This window comes from Schistocerca serialis, chromosome 1, assembly GCF_023864345.2.
Source record: "Schistocerca serialis cubense isolate TAMUIC-IGC-003099 chromosome 1, iqSchSeri2.2, whole genome shotgun sequence".
Lineage (NCBI taxonomy): Eukaryota > Metazoa > Arthropoda > Insecta > Orthoptera > Acrididae > Schistocerca > Schistocerca serialis.
The window spans coordinates 932,843,481-932,866,222 of NC_064638.1; positions in this window are offsets into that span (position 1 = coordinate 932,843,481).

Below are 22,742 nucleotides of genomic sequence, written 5' to 3' on the forward strand. Positions count from 1 at the left end.
AGTTCTAGGGGACTGATGACCACAGCAGTTGAGTCCCATAGTGCTCAGAGCCATTTGAGCCATTTGACAGGCATCTTATCCGCATGGCTGTAACGGATCGTGCAGCCACGTCTCGATCCCTGAGTCAACAGAGGGGGACGTTTGCAAGACAACAACCATCTGCACGAACAGTTCGACGATGTTTGCAGCAGCATTTACTATCAGCTCGGTGACCGTGGCAGCGGTTACCCTTGACGCTGCATAACAGACAGGAGCGCCTGCGATGGTGTACTCAACGACGAAGCTGGGTGCACGAATGGCAAAACGTCGTTTTTTTGGGTGAATCCAGATTCTGTTTACAGCATCATTATGGTCGCATTCGTGTTTGGCGACATTGCGGTGAACGCACACTGGAAGCGTGTATTCGTCATTGCCATACTGGCGTATCACCCGGCGTGGGGTGCCATTGGTTACACGTCTCGGTCACCTCTTGTTCGCATTGATGGCACTTTGAACAGTGGACGTTACATTTCAGATGTGTTACGACTTATCTTAGAAGAAAGATTAAGGAAAGGCAAACCTACGTTTCTAGCATTTGTAGATTTAGAGAAAGCTTTTGACAATGTTGACTGGAATACTCTCTTTCAAATTCTAAAGGTGGCAGGGGTAAAATACAGGGAGCGAAAGGCTATTTACAATTTGTACAGAAACCAGATGGCAGTTATAAGAGTCGAGGGACATGAAAGGGAAGCAGTGGTTGGGAAGGGAGTAAGACAGGGTTGTAGCCTCTCCCCGATGTTGTTCAATCTGTATATTGAGCAAGCAGTAAAGGAAACAAAAGAAAAATTCGGAGTAGGTATTAAAATTCATGGAGAAGAAATAAAAACTTTGAGGTTCGCCGATGACATTGTAATTCTGTCAGAGACAGCAAAGGACTTGGAAGAGCAGTTGAATGGAATGGACAGTGTCTTGAAAGGAGGATATAAGATGAACATCAACAAAAGCAAAACAAGGATAATGGAATGTAGTCTAATTAAGTCGGGTGATGCTGAGGGAATTAGATTAGGAAATGAGCCACTTAAAGTAGTAAAGGAGTTTTGCTATTTGGGGAGCAAAATAACTGATGATGGTCGAAGTAGAGAGGATATAAAATGTAGGCTGGCAATGGCAAGGAAAGCGTTTCTGAAGAAGAGAAATTTGTTAACATCCAGTATTGATTTAAGTGTCAGGAAGTCATTTCTGAAAGTATTCGTATGGAGTGTAGCCATGTATGGAAGTGAAACATGGACGATAAATAGTTTGGACAAGAAGAGAATAGAAGCTTTCGAAATGTGGTGCTACAGAAGAATGCTGAAGATTAGATGGGTAGATCACATAACTAATGAGGAAGTATTGAATAGGATTGGGGAGAAGAGAAGTTTGTGGCACAACTTGACCAGAAGAAGGGATCGGTTGGTAGGACATGTTCTGAGGCATCAAGGGATCACCAATTTAGTATTGGAGGGCAGCGTGGAGGGTAATAATCGTAGAGGGAGACCAAGAGATGAATACACTAAGCAGATTCAGAAGGATACTGGGAGATGAAAAAGCTTGCACAGGATAGAGTAGCATGGAGAGCTGCATCAAACCAGTCTCAGGACTGAAGACCACAACAACAACAACGACCCGTGGCTCTACCGCTCATTTGATCCCTGCGAAACCCTACATTTCAGCAGGATAATGCACGACCGCATGTCGCAGGTCCTGTACGGATCTTTCTGGATACAGAAAATGTTCGACTGCTGCCCTGGCCAGCACATTCTCCAGATCTCTCACCAATTGAAAACGTCTGGTCAATAGTGGCCGAGCAACTGGCTCGTCACAATACGCCAGTCACTACTCTTGATGAACTGTGGTATCGTGTTGGAGCTGCATGGGCAGCTGTACCTGTACACGCCATCCAAGCTCTGTTTGACTCAATGCCCAGGCGTATCAAGGCCGTTATTACGGGGAGAGGTGGTTGTTCTGGGTACTGATTCCTCAGGATCTATGCACCCAGATTGCATGGAATTGTAATCACATGTCAGTTCTAGAATAATATATTTTTCCAATGAATACCCGTTTGTCATCTGCATTTCTTCTTGGTATAGCAATTTTATTGGTCAGTAGTGTACAAGGATCACAAACATTCACTCAGTTGCGCAGTTAGAAAGATAAATCATCAACGAAAATTGCCGAAGCCTTACGGAAGCTAGAAATTGCGCGAACTTGAATGCGAGATGTTTTTAATAGTTTCCACAATGAAACTCTGTCTCGAAATCTGGCAGAAAATCCAAAGAGATTCTGGTCGTATGTAAAGTACACCAGTGGCAAGACGTAATCAACTTCTTCACTGCGTGACAACGATGGTGATGTTATTAATGACAGCGCCACTAAAGAAGAATTGCTAAACGCGATTTACCGAAATTCCTTCACAAAAGAAGACGAACTAATTACTGCAGAGTTGGCAACTGTCAACATGATTAACTACGGGCCGCTGTGACCGACTGGTTCTAGGCACTTCAGTCTGGAACTGCGCTGCTGCTACGGTCGCAGGTTCGAATCCTGCCTCGGACATGGATGTGTGTGATGTCCTTAGGTTAGTTAGGTTTAAGTTGGGGTTGGGTTGTTTGGGGAAGGAGACCAGACAGCGAGGTCATTGGTCTCATCGGATTAGGGAAAGACGGGGAAGGAAGTCGGCCGTACCCTTTGATACGAACTATCCCGGCATTTGCCTGGAGCGATTTAGGGAAATCACGGAAAACCTAAATCAGGCCGGACGCGGGATTGAACCGTCGTCCTCCCGAATGCGAATCCAGTGTCGAACCACTGCGCCACCTCGCTCGGTAGTTAGGTTTAAGTAGTCCTAAGCCTAGGGGACTGACGACTTCAGATTGCAAGTCCCATAGTGCTTAGAGCCATTTGAATTATTTGAACCATGAGTAACTTTGAAGTAGATATCATAGGTGTAGCGAAGCAGGCAAAAACTATTAACAAAGGCAAGGCTTCCGGACCAGACTGAATACCTCGCAGGTCCCTTTCAGTGTATGCTGACACAGTAGCTGATTACGTAGCAATCATATACAACCGCTCGCTTGTAGTAAGATCCGTACCAAAATACTGGGAAGTTGCACAGATCACACCAATACACAAGAAAGGAAATAGGAGTAATCCCATGAATTGACAGATCCATGTTACTTACGGCGATTTGCAGTAAGATTTTGAAACATTACCTCTTTATCCTCACAAGGAAATGGCTGCTATCGACACGGAACGTCAAATTGATTCCATATTTTGAATGAGCTACATTTCAATCGCACGATGAATCACACAAATGTAAAGTCTCTAAACTCAACTACACACTTAGGGATTACTATTGAGAATAACTTAAATTGGAACGATCAGATAGATAATATTGTGGGGGAAGCAAAGCAAAGATTGCGAGCTATTTGCTGAACACTTAGAAAACGTAGCAGATATACTAAAGACTCTGCTTACTAAAGAGACAGCTATGTTTGTGCGCCCGCTTCTAGAGTATTGCTGTGCGGTGTGGGATCCGCGTCAGATAGGACTGACGGAGGACGTCGAAAAAATTCAGAGAATGGCAGTACGGTTTCTATTATCGTGAAATAGGGGGGAGAGTGCCAGGGTGTGATATTCGAATTGGGGTGGCAGTCATTAAAACAAAGGCGTTTTCCGTTGCAGCAGGACCTTGTCAAGAAAGTTCAATTACCAGCTTCCTCCTCAACATGTGGAAACACTTTGTTAGCACCCACCTACATAGGAAGAAACGATCATTATAATAAAATATGATAGATCAGAGCTCGCACCGCAAGATTTAAGAGCGGAAAGGTAGAGATGTATCTTAGGGATGGTTCGATGAATCCGTTTCCAGGTGCTTAGTTGTGTATTGCAGAATAATCATGTAGATGTAGATGGAGATGTATATGTACCCAGCCACGCGTTGCTGTGGCTCTGTCTGGTTAAATGAAAAAGAAAGAAAAGTGATAGTAGACGTTTCTAATCTGAATGAGAACTGGATGTACTTCCTAATCTCCTTCTCCCCCTATCTCTGTCCATTCCTCTTCCCCACTCTCTTTGTCCATCACCTCATCCGCCCCTCTACTTGCCCATTTCCTCCTTCGTCCTCTCTCTCTCTCTCTCTCTCTCTCTCTCTCTCTCTCCGTATCACCCCGTCCTCCTCTCTGTCCATCTTCTCTTTTTCGCTCTCTAGGTCCATTTCATCCCACCCCTCTGTCCATCTCTTGCCCGCTCCCTTCTGACCTTCAGCCTTGTCTATTCTTATTGCAAATTCAGATTCTGTAGTATTAGTAGCAGTAGCAGTAGTAGTAGTAGTAATATTCTAATCATAAGACGATAAGCCAGAAATACAACTCCCATGTTTCCTGTGAAAACCAGTTTGTGAGAAAAAAATAATAAAACAGCACATTGTTGTGTATACAATTTTATTTAAAAATATATAATGAGAAAGAATTTACAAAGGGTAACAATTTGTCTAATAGTTTAAATTCCCCACTATCGTTGTTACGTCTGGATGTACTTTTTGAGATTTTTAGTAACAAGGTTTCCAGTTAATGCGTTACATGCGTATTTAGATATTATATATACTAGTGTCCACTAAATGTTCATTTGAGTGGCATGTACAATTTTAAGTAAATCTTTCAAGAATGTTCCGAGATATTTTGCTAACAACGTTATCCTTATATATTACATTTTTATTTATATTTTATACACATCAAAAACATAGGTGTATAAAGACACTCGTGTGTTCGCAAGCAACGTTGTGTGCATGCGGTATGCGATCAGTGAAGAACTTCCGGAGATTTAAGAATATGAACAAATGAACTTTTTGCTAAAACGTATCCTGCATCCGTGTTTTCATAGAGCTACTGGCACGATATAAATATTTTCATAAAGCAAGGTAATTAATATATATTAATTATTATTAATATATATTAATTACCTTGCTTTATGAAAATATTTAAGCTTAATGTTACTGGAGCGCTTTTCGAGTTCTGCGAGCACAACATACGCAGGTCGAATTTTTGTATATAAATACAAGGTGTGGCCCTTATATCCGGACAAATTTCAATCTGTATTTTCCGCTGTATCGTAGTTCCGTTGGAGGTCGCCATTGGCGTTGTTGAAAGCCATAGGCATCTGGTAAACAGTCAGAACCTCAAAACGGCTGAAATGTTACGGAAAAGTGCGAAGTACAACCGAAAAGCTGCGATTATCGAAAGTCTTCGCGCTGGGCGTTCGCCCACAGAAATAGTTCGATTCTTCGGGTACCCGAGACCAACCGTTTATGATATTGTGGTCAAGTATAATTCTTCGGAGAATTCTGGAAAAGGTTCCGCTAACCGGGCGAGGAAACGTCATTCGAGGAAACGCGTGTCACGAACTGCGGCAGTCATCGAGGAGGCTCAGGCGCTGATTTCGAAGGACCCGGGGCAATCGCTGAGGAAATTGGCGTATTGAATGTCAGCCAGCGAACAATATGTCGGATGGCAGAGGAACCATTTAGTCTGAAACTTGCTGGATAATGTTGACATGTTCTGGTCAAAATAGTTTCGGCCCAAAATAGCCCGAATTTCAACCCCCTCGACTACTATGTTTGTAGCATACACGAAAGAGTTAGCAATAAGACGAGGAAACCTAACGACGCATATCTACGCACCGCTTCGAAGCAGCATTCGCAAATGAGGACAGCGCTGTTTTAAAGAGTGTGTGCGATGGCTTCAGAACAAGATTGGAGGCGGTCATTGCGGCTGAAGGGGGTTACATCGAGTAATGTTCCTCTTCAAAGATACCACTACTTATAGGTAAAAGGATTTTTATTTTCATTTGTATTTTGTTTTAATAAATTTGCCTTTAAAAAAGTTTCATTTGTCCGGATTTAGGCGGCGCACCCTGTATACCATATAGCGCTCCAGTAGCTGTATAAAAACACACGTGTAATCGACTGCAACGTTATGTCAAAATCTCAAGTCAACTGATCAAATACTTTTCGAGTTTTGCGATCACAAACATACGCAGGCTGAATTTTTTTACATAAAGATTTTGCCGTCCCAGTAGCAGATTCATGAGTTTGGTACAATTAGTTACGATCAAACTACATAGGTAAATACAACAGTTACCTGAAACAATTGTCTTTTTATTATAAATTAATGTACACATTTAGTTTTTTTTACATTTTATCTGTGTATTGAGCAAGCAGTAAAGGAAACAAAAGAAAGGTATTAAAATCCATGGAGAAGAAATAAAAACTTTGAGGTTCGCCCATGACATTGTAATTCTGTCAGAGACAGCAAAGGACTTGGAAGAGCAGTTGAACGGAATGGACAGTGTCTTGAAAGGAGGGTAAAAGATGAACATCAACAAAAGCAAACCGAGGATAATGGAATGTTGTCGAATTAAGTCGGGTGATGCTGAGGGAATTAGATTAGGAAATGAGACACTTAAAGTAGTAAAGGAGTTTTGCTATTTGGGGAGCAAAATAACTGATGATGGTCGAAGTAGAGAGGATATAAAATGTAGAATGGCAATGGCAAGGAAAGCGTTTCTGAAGAAGAGAAATTTGTTAACATCGAGTATAGATTTAAATGTCAGGAAGTCGTTTCTGAAAGTATTTGTATGGAGTGTAGCCATGTATGGAAGTGAAACATGGACGATAAATAGTTTAGACAAGAAGAGAATAGAAGCTTTCGAAATGTGGTGCTACAGAAGAATGCTGAAGATTAGATGGGTAGATCACATAACTAATGAGGAGGTATTGAATAGAATTGAGGAGAAGAGGAGCTTGTGGCACAACTTGACTAGAGGAAGGAATCGATTGGTAGGACACGTTCTGAGACATCGAGGGATCACCAATTTAGTATTGGAGGGCAGCGTGGAGGGTAAAAATCAAAGAGGGAGACTAAGAGATGAATACACTAAGCAGATTCAGAAGGATGTAGGCTGCAGTAGGTACTGGGAGATGAAGAAGCTTGCACAAGATAGAGTAGCATGCAGAGATTCATCAAACTAGTCTCAGGACTGAAGACCACAACAACAACAACAACATTTTTTTAGATCTGAAGATGATCATCTTAGCTTGCAACTAATTATAGAAAAAATGTGCAACTCAGACGGCGAAATAAACGATAAATTTTAAATGTCAAAACGGTTGCTGAACTCTCGAGTCGAATATGTCGGCAGTAGTTCATTTCTGAAAAGTTTTACAGATTTTGTACAAAACAACCACCACAGATAACCACTAAAACAGTTTCTGGCACATTATTACGTGTCAATGTGAACTGACCACCTCATCAGGGTGACAACAACGTCATGTTTACATGTTTACGGCCTCGAAGCAGGGTGGGGAGATGGATGGCGGCGGGACGGGGGCGTTGAGGGCAGTAATCGCCATAACTGTTAACTCGTTTATTCTTACAACTGGGGCCCTGCCACGTGCTACACGTATGTAAGTCAGCGGCCTGGGTAGCACAGGAATTAAACCGGCAATTTTTTTACAATAGTCCTCAAACACTATCACTTTTTCGACATTTATTCACAGAATGATGTGTATGAAACCATGTTTCATAAGCCCCTGGCTCTTTAATTGTTACTGCTGATACTTTGGTAAAAATCTAATCTACTTTGCCATTCTTGAAGGTATGTCATATCGTTTTTACACGATAACTCATTTATTCTGGTACATCTTAAAATAAAACGCATAGAGAGAACAATTTCTCTCACAAGCAGAGGACGCGGGTCGGGTTTTGGAATCGGAGAATGGAATGAGTGATTATGATGTATAATAGTTTGTGGTTTAGCTGACAGTGAAGCCGTTTACACTGGCGGGCCATCGTGTGAGGGATAGCATCAGCATCTCCAAAACCCGTACGAGATCATTTTACCTACGAGAGGACTTCAAAAAGTAAGTTACACATTATTATGGCAGGCAAAGTAAGTTTAACTGAACACTGTGCAACACTTCAAAGCGACACAGATACAAGATACTCTTTTTTAATGCAATCGCGAAGTCTCTGCAAGCAACGGTCGGAACGTTCTCCCAATCTTTCAGTTGACCGCCGATAGAAATCGCTGCTAGGAGGCGGAGTCATTCGAGAACTGATGTGTTAACGGTCTCACATTTGCAAAATTTCTTCCCCAAAGATGCTCTTTCAGCTTGTCGAAGAGATGGAGATGGCACGGTGCAACATCTGGACTTCATGATCTACTTCAGTCACTTCAGGCCGGCCGCCATCATTTCAGTATGGCTTCAAGCGATATTACTTTTGGTCCATATACTGACAGAAATTCACGGTGAATCTGTGTACAGTTTAGACGTTTGCCCGCAAGAATCATACTGACCTGCGCACTTCAGTATCGATGCGCGTTTCCAGTTGCCACGCCTTATGAGCACCGCAGCAGAACTGTGTCTACTGGAGACCCGGAACATCTCCTCTCTTCTGACAATACAACACTTTCTCTATGTAATCGTCTTGGAGTGCGTCGACGTGTGTAACTCACCTACGTATATAGGTCTACTGGGTGGTCAGAAACAGTCTGAAAAGATTGCAAGGGAGTTGCAGAGTCGGTTGTGCTGAGAAATATTCGTTAAGAATTATTCGATTGTTTACGCTGTTTCCGACTTAAGTAGCACTGAGATTATCCAATCAGGCCACTGCGCTGGAATTCGATTGGTCCGATGGAGATGGCGCCGGCAAACGTGTTCTTCGTTTGGTTTCCTAAAACTAAATAAGAGAGCGATACAAAATTGGACGTGGGACGGTAGAACGGATCGAATCCAAGCCAAAGGCTGAGTAGTCTCGTGCGCTATCGCTATGAGAACAACTGAGGCTAACTGTATGTGGCGAGCCGTTAACACTTGCGAGCACAATGGCCTGATTGGCTAACTTCAGTACTAATTAACTCAGAAACAGCGCAACGTATCGATTTTTTTCTTATCAGTTATTTCTCAGCACAACCTACCTTGCAAGACCATTAAAAGCTATTCAGACCTGTTCTCACGACCATGCATACAGGATGTCGCAGAAGTGCTGTGACAGACTTCGAGGATTGTAGAGGGTGTCTTGAGGAACGAATCGAGAATAGGAATCCCAGTCCAGAAACATTATCCAACGACGCTACAGAGCGTCGAAGTTATAGGAGCCGGCGCCTACCACTAGGCGCAGTGTCTTCGTATGCTGACGGACCGTATGCAGAACGTCTCGCAACGTTGTTTGTTGTTCATCGATGGCGACTGATTGCCACGATCATGACAGCTGAGTGCCACGATCGCCGGCGGAGAAGATGGTGCTAGCTGCCGCGTAGGGAGGCCTTTCGGGTTTCCACCCGCAATTTATTATTCTCCTAGAACCCGCTAAAATCTCCAGTGTGTTTTGGTATACCGGAGAAAAATCAACTGCAGATAGAAACTCGTGTCCGAAGCCGCCATCCACCGAGGGAACAGAGCATGACATTCATAGTAGACAAGGCCTTTCTAGGTAACAACTAGCTCCATCTTCTCCACTAGCGATTGTGGAAATCAGTCTCTATCACTTAATAACAAAAAAAAAACTTTCTGAGACGTTTTGCCTACGGTCCAGCAGCGTACAAAATCACGTTTGATGCTGAAGGGGTGCCCTAGTGGCAGATGCCGGCGCCTACAACTTCGACGCTCTATAGCGTGGCGTTTCCGGACGCGGTTTCCTATCCTCGATTTCTTCTTCAAGACAACCTTTAAAACCCCTGGCAGTTTGTTGCAACGTTTCTGGGACATCGTGTATAAGAGGCAATCAAATGAAAACGAGGCAGTTGCATTAAAATAATTAAACTGTTCATTATTTCAAAAGTAATCGCCATAACTGTTAATACATTTATCCAATTGTGTGACAATACCGTCAATGCCTTCATGGAAAAATGTTTGCAGTTGTCTATGGGACCTTGATTGTATCCAGGCATATAGCTCTTCGTCCTAAGCAAATCGATGGCCACGGATGTCTCTTCGCAGCTCCAAAAATAAAGGAATCACATGTGGAGAGATCGGGACTACATAGAGGGTGTGTCAGGGCTTCCCAGCGAAACAAACTGCTCTTCCCAGCCGAAACAACGTTGTCAACATGTTGGCCTGCATTGTAAGGTGGCTATAATTTCGCACCTTTCAAGCACCAATCCACATACTTTGCCTTGATCTACAAACACAATTAGGTATTATTTGATAGGTTGTACCTCGTATATATGAATACATAAAGGAGACTGACATTGTCACGTACGCCTTGTAAATAACTTAACGCTTATTGCATGAAGGGTGAAGGAGTTTCTTTATTATCAGAATGGCGTAATGAATGATTGACTATACTAGTAGAGGTTGAAACGCTAGTGGAGATGCAACGGCTGGCGGAACTCAAGCCGTGGATGGAAGGCCCGCACATGTGTGTTGGTCCCGCTTAAACACAGGAAGTAACTAGTCGGACGTCGTGACACCTGGGCTCGAAGACACAATACAGGGGCGACCGGCCGCTATCGGCCGCTATTGTAGTATGGCCGGAAGGATAACTGGATAATACTTCCAAACTCTGCAAATTTTTGACGCAGGTGCGAGGAACGAAGAAGCAGCACTTCGGAAACCACGCAGGCTGGGTTATTTCCAAGGATTTTTACTCAGACGCATACCATTGTACGGGTATAGGTTTTTCCTCAGAAACGTTCCGCGCTGAACGACAAAAGACTAAAATATGGTTGGTCGGCGTTCGGAAGAATCTTTAGAGAGGGAGAATGTTCCGTGGTTTCGGAAATATGATTCGTTTTCGGAATTACGAGGGTGGGGAGCCGAGCCTTGCTGGGAGGCCAGCGGTGGAGAGAAGTCTTTCGTTGTGAGCGCCCGTGTGTGACGGTCGCTCGGTATCATCTTTGTTGGTACAGACGGACTTGCTGTCTCTACTCTCAGGAGAGTTTATAGTTAGAACAGTTAGGTACTGTGCTGTTGCGGACCTATACAATTCTGGACTTCACCTCCGGGTTGGAAGTCGTTGTTGAGTACTCAGCGTTCAATAATCGAGAGCACTTCCCCTGTCTGTACTTATGTTGAGACGTTATCTGAACTCCGCCTGTGACTGGGAGCTCGCGTTTCTCGTCTGTAGAACACAGAGAGGAGAAGACAGTATTAGAGTATATTAGTCAGAGGACCGCCTTCTGCCGCCCTAGTGTTTGAAAGAGTTTATTTGTGGCTGGAGTTCTTCCATAGTCGCAGACGAGTACGAGTACCATCACTTCGACGCACCGGACGTAGTACGTACGGCGATATCGCAAATTGCTTCGGCTTATTAGGGCTATAAATCCTAAACAGCTGTGGTCACATTAGTTTATTTCCGCTGAGGTTCCACACCACCGTAGATCATCTTTGAAAGTAGTGTCTTCTTGTGTTTGGTACGTATATGATGTCAGTCATTTTGCGTTATTGATATTAGTTCGCGCGGGCATAATAAAGGGCAGAGTTGGGCAATTGATTAGTAAGTTTACTTAGGAAATTCAAACTTTGTACTATAAAGTTTTTTATCTACTCATTTAGTAGGATTAGTTTCGTTCATCATTCATTTATGTTTACATTGTAATTTATAGAATTAAGAGATCCTAAGATCTGCTTCAGGGGATAGTCAGACAGGGCCAAATCTTCATTTTAGCGTTTATTATTCTCCGTTGCGCACATTCATTTTACACCCGCCTGGAGTAGCATCTTGGAGCATGTTCACCTACAATGAATTGCATGAAACAAGATTGTGATACGGAATGAGATTTTCACTCTGCAGCGAAGTGTGAGCTGATATGAAACTTCCTGGCAGATTAAAACTGTTTGCCCGACCGAGACTCGAACTCGGGACCTTTGCCTTTCGCGGGCAAGTGCTCCACCAACTCAGCAACCGAAGCACGACTCACGCCCGGTACTCACAGATTGTGATAGTTTGAAAGGGGACGTGGGGCTACATCTTAACCCATCACGAAATCTACGAATGCTACGCAGGATTTTCGCAGAAGAACGGAGTAAATTAGACCAGCTGTGGCTAGATTAACTCATTGGCAGCATGCCACATGGGGTGTAGGCTTGTATGCACGCAAAGGAATTTGATGCTCTGTACTGTATACGGCTGCTACACATTGGCTTACCTCGTGAAGAGTGATTTTCGTAGCTCTTAGATTACAGTAAACCACTTCAGCATTCTACAAAATGCCTGTGGAGTTTTGATTCGCAGGTGCTGCACACCATTTTTTTCATGTGTGTGTAATGATACACTACTGGCCATTAAAATTGCTACACCACGAAGATAACCGGCTACGGATGCAACATTTACCCGACAGGAAGAAGATGCTGTGATATGCAAATGATTAGCTTTTCAGAACATTCAAACAAGGTTGGCGCCGGTGGCGACACCTACAACGTGCTGATATGAGGAAAGTTTCCAACCGATTTCTCATACACAAACAGCAGTTGACCGGCGTTGCCTCGTGAAACGTTGTGATGCCTCGTATAAGGAGGAGAAATGCGTACCATCACGTTTCCGACTTTGATAAAGGTCGCATTGTAGCCTATCGCGATTGCGGTTTATCGTATCGCGACATTGCTGCTCGCGTTGGTCGAGAACCAATGACTGTTATCAGAATATCGGTGGGTTCAGGAGGGTAATACGGAACGCCGTGCTGGATTCCAACGGCCTCGTATCACTAGTAGTCGAGATGACAGGCATCTTATCCGCATGGCTGTAACGGATCGTGAAGCCACGTCTCGATCCCTGAGTCAACAGAGGGGGACGTTTGCAAGACAACAACCATCTGCACGGACAGTTCGACGACGTTTGCAGCAGCATGGACTATCAGTTCGGAGACAAGGCTGCGGTTACGTTTGACGCTGCGTCACAGACAGGAGTGCCTGGGATGGTGTACTCAACGACGAACCTGGGTGCACGAATAGCAAAACGTCATTTTTTCGGATGAATCCAGGTTCTGTTTACAGCATCATGATGGTCGCATCCGTGTTTGGCGTGATCGCGGTGAACGCACATTGGAAGCGCGTATTCGTCATCGCCATGACGTATCACCAGGTGTGATGGTATGGGGTGCCATTGGTTACATGTCTCGGTCACCTCTTGTTCGCACTGACGGCACTTTGAACAGTGGACGTTACATTTCAGATGTGTTACGACCCGTGGCTCTCCCCTTCATTCGATCCCTGCGAAACCCTACATTTCAGCAGGATAATGCACGACCGCATGTTGCAGGTCCTGTACGGGCCTTTCTGGATACAGAAAATGTTCGACTGCTGCCCTGGCCAGCACATTCTCCAAATCTCTCACCGGTTGAAACCGTCTCGTCAATGGTGGCCGAGCAACTGGCTAGTCACAATACACCAGTCACTACTCTTGAACTGTGGTATCGTGTTGAAGCTGCATGGGCAACTGTACCTGTACAGGCGTATCAAGGCCGTTATTACGGGCACAGGTGGTTGTTCTGGGTACTGATTTCTCAGGAACTATGCACCGAAATTGCGTGAAAATGTAATCACATGTCAGTTCTAGTATAATATATTTGTCCAATGAATACCCGTTTATCATCTGCATTTCTTCTTGGTGTAGCAGTTTTAATGGCCAGTAGTGTAAAATCCATTGTCAGTAGATGTAACATGGACGCGACTTCAGATAACTGAAGAAACAGCTGTATGTTCTGCTATTCAGATTCATTTCTTTCAAATGTATACTGCTGCCCAGACTCTGGAATGCACTTTTGAGATCGATTTTTTATAATTGCAGCGAACGTCTAGTTCTTGCATAAGATACCGACGGACACAGCCCGAGAGGATGTAGAGCGTCGATACGAAATTCCGCGGGTAGTACATTACTGGTTTCCCGCAGGATACGACTTCAGAGTGGGAAATCTCGGTCAGCGAAGATCTCGCCGCAGGCCAGTTGCGAAAGCCCGCCGTGTGCGGCGCTGGGTGGGAAGCCCCGAGGCGCTGGGCAGGGTCGTGACGGAAGCCGCGGTTATTTATCTGCGGGCATCAGCAGCCGGGTAGGCGGCGCCCTGCTCTGCTGTGCTCGGCAACGGTAGCAGGTAGCAGGCTCGACACCACGTACACACGAGCGTCGACCAGCCGGCAATTTACTACCTCGTTCAAGCGTGCACCTCGCCGTGCCGCTTTTCCGGACCCAGGGAGGCGCACCTCTCTCTCTCTCTCTCTCTCTCTCTCTCTCTCTCTCGTTCTGCCGGTACTGAGTCGACAGCCTCTGAGCGGATACTAGGTGATGTCTCACGTACGAGGGCCATAGACACGGGTTCCCTGGTAGATGCCGTGTTTCTTGACTTCTGCAATGCGTTCGATACAGTTCCCCACAGTGGTTTAATGAACAAAGTCAGAGCATATGGACTATTAGACCAATTGTGTGATTGGATCGAAGAATTCCTAGATAACAGAACGCAGCATGTCATTCTCAATGGAGAGACGTCTTCCGAAGTAGGAGTGATTTCAGGTGTGCCGCAGGGGAGTGTCGTAGGACCGTTGCTATTCACAATATACATAAATGACTTTGTGGATGACATCGGAAGTTCACTGAGGCTTTTTGCTGATGATGCTGTGGTACATCGAGAGGTTGTAACAGTGAAAAATTGTACTGAAATGCAGGGGGATCTGCAGCGAATTGACGCATGGTGCAGGGAATGGTAATTGAATCTCAATGTAGACAAGTGTAATGTGCTGCGAATACATATCATTTAGCTACAATATAGCAGGTCAGCAACTGGAAGCAGTTAATTGCATAAATTATCTGGGAGTACGCATTAGGAGTGATTTAAAATGGAATGATCATATAAAGTTGATCGTCGGTAAAGCAGATGCCAGACTTAGATTCATTGGAAGAATCCTAAGGAAATGCAATCCGAAAACAAAGGAAGTAGGTTACAGTACGCTTGTTCGCCCACTGCTTGAATACTGCTCAGCAGTGTGGGATCCGTACCAGATAGCGTTGATAGAAGAGATAGAGAAGATGCAACGGAGAGCAGTGCGCTTCGTTACAGGATCATTTAGTAATCGCGAAAGCGTTACGGAGATGATAGATAAACTCCAGTGGAAGACTCTGCAGGAGAGACGCTCAGTAGCTCGGTACGGGCTTTTGTCGAAGTTGCGAGAACATACCTTCACTCGCGAGTTTCCAAAGGCTACCAGACGTCCAGTTGGCACAGTGAGTGTACGTTGAAAGTTAAAAAGCATGACGTAAAATGGTCGAGCAACCATCATTAGCTACACTTTTCTACATCAATGTTAAGTGACGCTTGAGTTGGTGTAAAGGCAGTGGATGATTGGAAACGAGTGATCTGGAGTAATAAATCACGCCATACACTGAGGCAACCCGATGGAAGGGTCTGCATGTGGAGCATAACCAGAGAACGTTAGCTGCCATCATTTGTAGCGCCGCCAGTGAAGTATGCAGGAAACGGCGTCACCGTATGGGAATGATTTTCGTGGTAAGAATACGGTATACTAATTGAGCTTAAGGAAACGGAAAATGAGACAGTTGGGGAACATTTCGGAGTCAACGACAGATTGTACAGCATGGCAATGCCCTCTCTCATTAAAGCCGAATCTCAGCATCGTAATGCAGCCCGTCTTAAGGCAGCATCTGTGAACCAATGTTATGTGAACAATAAATTCCTCAAAACTTCTATCCAAAAAGAAGTATCAGTGCAGCATTTATGCAGGAAATAATAAAATATCCTGACACCAGTGTGTGATGCTAGTTGACCACTAGATGTCACGAGAGGCGGGGCCACCATCATACAGTAAAAGGAAGCGGGAAGCACTGCGTTGTCAGTTGAGAAGCGGCAACAGCAGAATGGATGTACTGACGGATAGGGACCATCAAGCATTGCGGGAACGGTTGAAAAATACCGTATCAAATCAACGGAAAGTATCAATCGCGAGTTCCCAAGGGCTACCAGAAGTCCAGCTGGCAAAGTGAGTGTACGTTGAAAGTTAAAAAGCGTGACGTATAATGGTCGAGCAATCATCATTAGCTACACTTTTCTACAGTCGGTGTTAAGTGACGCTTGAGGTTGTGTAAAGACAGTGGATGATTGGAAACGAGTGGTTTGGAGTAATAAATCACGCCATACACGGAGGCAACCCGATGGAAGGGTCTCCATTTGGCGCATAACTAGAGAACCTTAGCTGCCATCATTTGTAGTGCCGCCAGTGAAGTATGCAGGAAACGGCGTCACGGTATGCGAATGACTTTCGTGGCAAGGGTCCGGTATACTAACTGAGCTTAAGAAAACGTAAAATGAGACAGTTGAGGAACATTACGGAGTCAACGACAGACTGTACAGCATGACAATGCCCTCTCTCATTAAAGCAGCATCTCAGCATCGTAATGCAGCTCGGCTTAAGGCAGCATCTGTGAACCAATGTTATGTGAACAATAACATTCCTCAAAAGTACTATCTTGCCCAGCGCTCTGACATGAATCCAGTGGAACAGTTATGAGATGCATTAAAAGTCAATTTTGCTCCAGATGCCAGCATGACAATACCCACTTTCGTAAAGCAGCATCTCAACATTACAATGCGCCCTGTCCTAAAGCAGCATCTGCGAAACAATGTTTTGTGGACGACAATATTCCTGAAATGGCTTAGCTTGCCCAGTGTCTCGACCTGAATCTAAAGGAAAAGTTTTGGAATGAATTAATAAAGTCCAGATCCCAGCACGACAATACCCCCTTTCATAAAGCAGCATCTCAGCATTACAATGCACCCTGTCTTAAAGCAGCATCTGCGAGGTAATGTTTTGTGGTCAACAACTAGGTTGCCCAGTGTACCGTCGTGAACCCAAAGGAACAGTTTTGAGATGAATTAAAAAGTTGACTTCGCTCCAGATCCCGCCATGACAATACCGTTCAAAGGTGTGTGAATTTCTAAGGAACAAAACTGCTGAGGTCATCGGTCCCTAGACTTGTGCACTACTAAGAACAACACACACATTCACCCATGCCCGAGGGAGGACTCGAACCTCCAGCGGGAGGGGCCGCGCAACCCGTGACATGGCGTCTCCAACCGCACGGCCTCTCCGCATGGCCCCTCTTTCAAAAAGCAGCATCTCAGCATTATAACGAAACCTGTCTAAAAGCAGTATCTGCGAGGCAATGTTTTGTTGACAATAACATGACTCTAATGGACTACCTCGCTCAATGTGTAGACATGAATCAACTGGAACATTCTTGGGAAAATGGAAAAGTCGACGTCACTCCAGATCCAAGCATGACCGTACCCTCTTTGATAAAGCAGCATCGCAGCATTACAATGCTCCCTGTCTTAAAGCAGCATCTGTGAGGCAATGTTTTGAGGCAAATAACATTCCTCAAATGGACTAGCTTGCCCAAAGTCCCGACCTGAACCCAACGGATTAATTTTTGATGAATTAAAATGACGACTTTGCTTCTGATCTCAGAATGACAATACCCTCTTTCATAAAGCAGTATCTCAGCATTACAATGCACCTTGTCTTAAAGCAGCTTCTTTGAGGCAATGTTTTGTGGACAGTAAGACTCGTGGAACATTTTAGGGATGAATTGAAAAGTCGACTTCACTCCAGATCCCAGCAAGACAATACCCTCTTTCATAAAGCAGCATCTCAGCATTACCACGCACCCTGTGTTAAAGCAGCATCTGTGAGGCATGTTTTGCGGATAATAAGATTCATAAAATGGACTAGCTTGCCCAGTGTCTCGACCTAAACCCATTGGAACATATTTGAGAGCAATTAAAAAGTCTACTACGCTCCAGATCCCACCATGACAATATCCACTTTCATGAAGCAGCATCTCGGCATTACGATGCACCATGTCTCAAAGCAGCATATGTGAGGCAATCTTTTGTGGACAATAACATTTCTCAAATGAATTAGCTTGCTCAGTGTCCCTACGTGAACCCAAAGGAAGAGTTTTGGGATAAATTCACTCCAGATTCCAGCATGACAATACCCTCTTTCATAAAACAGCATCTCAAGATTAGTATGCACCCTGAATTAAAGCTGCATCTGTTATGCAATTTTTGTGGGCAATAATATTCGCAAATTGGCCAATGTCCCGACATGAATCCAGTGGAACATTGATGTGATGAATTCAAAAGTCGTTTTCCCTCCAGATCCCAGCGTCCAGTGTCAGTACCTACTCAAATTTCGGCTTGTGGGGTAGGATGGACTGCCATTCCTCCGCATACATCTCACTGAAAGTGACCGCAGTATAGTTCAATCCGCCTTAGTGGCGAAGGGTGGTCACATCCTAAAGTAATGTCCGGTAAGGTGCGTGTGGATACTTTTGATTAATTTAAATTTTCAACGACATACAAGGTGAAAATGTAGTACATATAGCTGTCACCTCTGGCTGTTGAGTCTTGGCGCACTATTCGTTTATGAAGCAAAATACAATGGTAACACAAAACACAAGTACAGTACTTGAAACTAAGTCTAGGCATTGTCGACTATGAACTGAAAGTAAGATTCGGCCAGCATAACAAACGTCGCAAAGCCCAATTCAATCGCAGTGGTCGTCGTAGAAATAACAGCCGTATCGCAGCACCTGATCATGTAGCGAGGACAACTTGCCGAAAAGATTGAACTCGCATAGTGCAAGATCTGGAGTTTCCGATCAGCATTACCTAAGTATGTACGGCATTTATCAAACTGTTGATGACACCATTTCACTGCGACTGGATGCGACATATCATTTGCTCCGTATTTAGGAGTAAATCTGTATAATATCTTTCTCAAGAAAATGAAACTAAAATACCTCCGTTTAAAAGGGCTGCCAAAACATTTTTCGTAAGTAATGCATACTACACAGTCCAAGATTTCTTAGAAGAGTCAGAATAATGGTTAATAATGAAAGGGGAGAACTACAACACATTTCAACTATAATACTGTGCTGCTTTTGTGCCGGCCGTTGTGGTCGTGCGGTTCTAGGCGCTTCAGTCCGGAACCGCGCTGCTGCTACGGTCGCAGGTTCGAATCCTGCCTCGGGGATGGGTGTGTGTGATGTCCTTAGATTAGTGAGGTTTAAGTAGTTCTAAGTCTAGGGGACTGATGACCTCAGATGTTAAGTCCCATAGTGCTTAGAGCCATTTGAACCATTTGTTTCTTTTGCAAGAAAGAGCTCAGCATCTCACTCACGATGGAGGCGCGGGAGGACGCTGACTCAGTTTTTCAGGTGGACTGATGGTGGACGTGAAGACATGTTTACGGGCCTGGAGTCGGTTTTCCGAACGGGCTGGCGTTCGTGCAGGTGGAGGTGGTATAGCGGCAATTCGTAGCTCCGGAGCTAGCAGCGGGTGTACTTTTGTGTCCAGCAAGGCAGAGCAAAACTGTGTTTATATCGAAGTACACTGTTCAGTAAGGGCCGAGCGAGTGATGTAGTGAAGTTGTTAAGACACTGACGTCATATTCGAGAAGATGCAATTCCGCCCTCTTGATTTAAATTTTCCGCTGTTTTACTAAGTCATTTCTGGTCAATTCGGGATGGTTCATTCGCTAAGGACATGGCCAACCGCCTGTCCTGTCCTCATGAAGCCGATCATCTGTCGTATTGTCATAACGTATACTTAACATTCTATGATTGTGTAAATCTTTAGCTATTTATTTTCACTGTGTTATGGTGACAAATCCAACGTAACTATAAGATGATCCATGGATGAATTAATAACTAAATTAATAAATATACCGTCAGAATTTCACGGCGAATCTGAATAAAACTTAGACGTTTTGCCCACAAGAATGGTAATGTCTCGCGTGCTTCATCTAAGGAGTGCGTTTCCAGTTGCCGTGTCGTGTCACTCCTGCAATGTGAAGCACCGTGGCAGTTGTGGTCTTTTGGGTAAAGTACTTGACTCCGGCCCTGGATGTGACGGGTTGGATCCCTGGTGGGGGATCTGGACCTTTCCTGTTCCAGTCTCCCTAGCGTGGTCCCAACCCACTCAGCCTCCAGTCAAAACGATGATCTGAGTTCTTTCCCAGGAGCAAAGGAGGCCAAGAGGAGGGACAAGCCACCTGTCCACTTCCTAGTGCCAGGTGGACAAAAGGGCAACACTCATGTCGTCAGTTCGGTCACGGGCTCGTGCCACATTTTACCTTATCTGTGAGGCTCCAGCTATCCGTACCGCATCAGACCTGTGCCACAATGATCTTAGCGTGGGACGACGAGTGTAAATTGTTTTCTGAAGTCCCGCCTTCTTTTTAGGGGTTCTCTGAAATGATAATTGTTTGCGTATGCAAACTTGAAGTACACTTCATTCCAGCTTGTTGCATGCAGTCTTCATGTGTGTCACAATTTTATGACCGGCAATGTATTTTGTGTGAAGCTAACTAGTAAAGATATTGCTCCATATATAAATGGATGAACGACATATGTAACATGGGTATGAGAAATAATTATAGGTCAAAATGTAGGAGGAAAGAACGACGAACTCACCAATCAATGTACCGGGTGATCAAAAAGTCAGTATAAATTTGAAAACTTAATAAACCACGGATTAATGTAGATAGAGGGGTAAAAATTGACACACATGCTTGGAATGACATGGGGTTTTATTAGAGCCACCCCATATTGCTAGACGCGTGAAAGATCTCTTGCGCGCATCGTTTGGTGAAGATCGTGTTCTCAGCCGCCACTTTCGTCATGCTTGGCCTCCCAGGTCCCCAGACCTCAGTACGTGCGATTATCGGCTTTGGGGTTACCTGAAGTGGCAAGTGTATCGTGATCGACCGACATCTCTAGGGACGCTGAAAGACAACATCCGACTCCAAAGTCTCACCATAACTCCGGACATGCTTTACAGTGCTGTTCACAACATTATTCCTCGACTACAGCAATTGTTGAGGAATGATGGTGGACATATTGAGCATTTCCTGTAAAGAACATCATCTTTGCTTTGTCTTATTTTGTTATGCTAATTATTGCTATTCTGATGAGATGAAGCGCCATCTGTCTGACATGTTTTGAACTTTTTTTTGGTTCTAATAAAACCCCATGTCATTCCAAGCATGTGTGTCAATTTGTACCTCTCTATCTACATTATTCCGTGATTTATTCAGTTTTCAAATTTATACTGACTTTTTGATCACCCTGTATAATCAAACAGATTTTACCGCCGTAATAGGCCTACCAATTACGTCAGGATTCTTATTGTTTACAGTTTTATGGCATATAAACACCATGAGAGCACTTCGATAGTCATTCACCAGTTTTAACACATGGCTGCCGGGTAGAAATCACCAAGGTTATATACCGGACTGAGGCCTTTTCCAAGTGTGTTTAATTGTTAGACACATGGCCACTGAAGTTAATTTCTTCAACAACATATCTGCTGGGCCACGTGTATGGGAATTATGCACAACCTTTAATAACAAATCAAGAATCCTTTCAGCATTTCAAACGAATGACATTTAGTTTTTGGAAGAACAGAGCAAAACTAATGTAAATGCGGAATATTTACTAACTCAAAAGATGGGTTTAAAAATTCATAGCTGATGTAGCAACATATTTGAATTAATTACTAGGTTGTATGGTTTACTTTACATGTGTGAATAATGAAAAACAGTCCAAGCACATGAAGTTTTCATTCGGGCAACCTTTATAGTTTGTGAGGACTTGATTTGAATTCCTCATAGGTTCAGTGCGTCCAAATTTGTGAGAGTAATGTCGGCAACACGATGTGAACCTGTTTCTCTTGCTACCAGTTCCTTGTAAAACATGGTTTTATGAACTTGTTGTTTCTGGTGTTCCTGATACACCTTTTGGATTTCCAGAGTTTTTCAGTGCAAGTGCATCTTTCTTTGGAAATTCAGTTGCGTGTACATTTTTGTCCGTTACTTTACTTGTAGATGGCATGAGCACTGACAACTGCCGTTTTTGTGGGGAGCTCGAATACAATCTTGCGATATCACTTCACTCCTCTTCGTAAAGTGGAGGCACAAGATGCTATTTGATCTGATACGTCTATGAAGCATTTTGCGTAATTATATTCCAAAATTTTGGATGTTTTTGTGATTGCTCTTTTTCCTGAAGTGGTTGTCGTCATTTCTGGAACGTCTTTGGTGCTCAGAAACGAGACATCTCTCTTGTTCTCCCATTTTCGTAATAATAACATTTGTATTACTCTGCATGCACAACATTGCACCTTACTTGACGTTTCCTTTCACTAAGGTCGTTAGATTGTACTTTCTGTTATTCTTAAACGTGCCAGCGAGGTGGGTCAAATGTTAGTTCAACTTACAGGCTAAGGCCACGCTTGTATAGTAATTGTAACGTACAGAGTGCGTCTGGCATTCAACAGTGGAGCCAACAACTCTATCACAACACTGGAGAACATCTCATGATCTGTGTGAGCAATCTTCTTTCCAGCTTATACTTTCACATTCCAGGTATAACCTCCATGAACATGTAGTGTGAATAGCTCGAGACCATATTTTATAACGTTTCCCCGCACTATACTAGCGAAACCCGCACAATAGTTTCATCACTGCACACTTCCTCAGCAGGACAATACACTTCGTGAAATTTGTCATTTACTAGATCAACTAATGGTGAAATTTTGTACAGTTTGTCATCGTTTGCACCAGAATTTTCCAAAAAATGTAGCATACCAGAAAGAGCCTCAAAATTGTTGCGTGGTAAAGCTTTACTTACTTCATTTTTGTGCAGTATAGT